Raw genomic sequence first — 1,387 nt, 5'->3', positions numbered from 1 at the left:
TCATTTTAGCTAATGTATTATATTAAGTAAACCCCTTTCGCAGTGTTCTTCTTTTAAGAGTGTGACTAAAACGTTAAATGTGATCCCGGACCACAACATGTACATTTAATTAAATATACTTTTCTTGCCATAAATATAACACAAGCTGTACCCTCAGATTCCAGATTTTTAAATCTGTTTCTCAACAGAGAAATAGGCTTTTTGCAGGTAGAATATTAGTTATATTAGAATAGTATATAAAATATTAGGCCCCTCATATAAAAATATTCTCATAATCATTTTATTTTAGCCAAGTTTATATTTTAAAATCCATTCCTAATTATTTTAGGATCAATAAGGATTTTGAATGTCTTTGAAGGAATATTCTTTGGCTTTTTCATATATTAGATTAAAAATATAGTAATATGTTTTGTTTTTTTCATTTTAACACATTTTATTACAATACATTCACACTTGTGCTACATTATGAAGTGTGGAAACTCTTATATGCTGTCGTTTTTTTCTTTCTCAGAGTTCTTTTGTAACACTGTAAATGCCCTCTTTGCATTTGTTTTATTCAAAAACTATTGATAAACTAATGACCATGGAACATTTGTAGCAGTCAGTCACAACACAATTTCCCCAGCAGATGATGAGCGGTTGAGGCTGTATCAGAGCTAGTGTGCAGCTTATCAAGGCCTCATTGGCTGAGTAGGCGTGTCCTGTCACTCAAAGCACAAAGCTCAGACATATGGCTGCACGGAGGCGGGAACTGACTGAAACAGCCTTTTCAGTTACTCTTTTCAGCTAATGAGAAACTGAAAGCACTGTATTGAGCAGCCTACATACAATAACCACTATATGAACCCCAAGGAGGCATGTTTTTGCCATCTGCAAAACAAAATATCTTGGGATAAACAAGTTCATATATATATATATATATATATATATATATATATATATATATATATATATATATATATATATATATATATATATATATATTAGGGGTAGCACGATACACAAATGTCATGGTTCAGTACATACCTCACGGTTCGATATGATTTTGGTACAATAGGGAAAACAACAACAAATATATAATCTGCTTGATTTCTTTTCATTTTCTTTTCAGTTATCGTGTCGTCAAAGTGCAAAGTCTTAATTTACATAATAAATAATAGTTTAGTATTTAGATATGTTACATAGCAAATATTAAAATGTTATGGAATATTTGGATTTGTGCCAAATGAGAGAGGTAGGATAAATGAGCATAAAACTCAAGCTCAAGAGTGCAAGTCTTTAGTCTTTACTCATTTGTCAGTCTATCAGTCTATATGAAAGACATGTTCAGAATCAGCGCATGGTCACTGTCTAGGGGCTTTTTTAAGTGTGCAGTCTCTGTTGGGGC

Source organism: Puntigrus tetrazona, chromosome 21 (assembly GCF_018831695.1).
Source record: "Puntigrus tetrazona isolate hp1 chromosome 21, ASM1883169v1, whole genome shotgun sequence".
Classification (NCBI taxonomy): domain Eukaryota; kingdom Metazoa; phylum Chordata; class Actinopteri; order Cypriniformes; family Cyprinidae; genus Puntigrus; species Puntigrus tetrazona.
Note: the sequence above shows the minus strand (reverse complement) of the source record.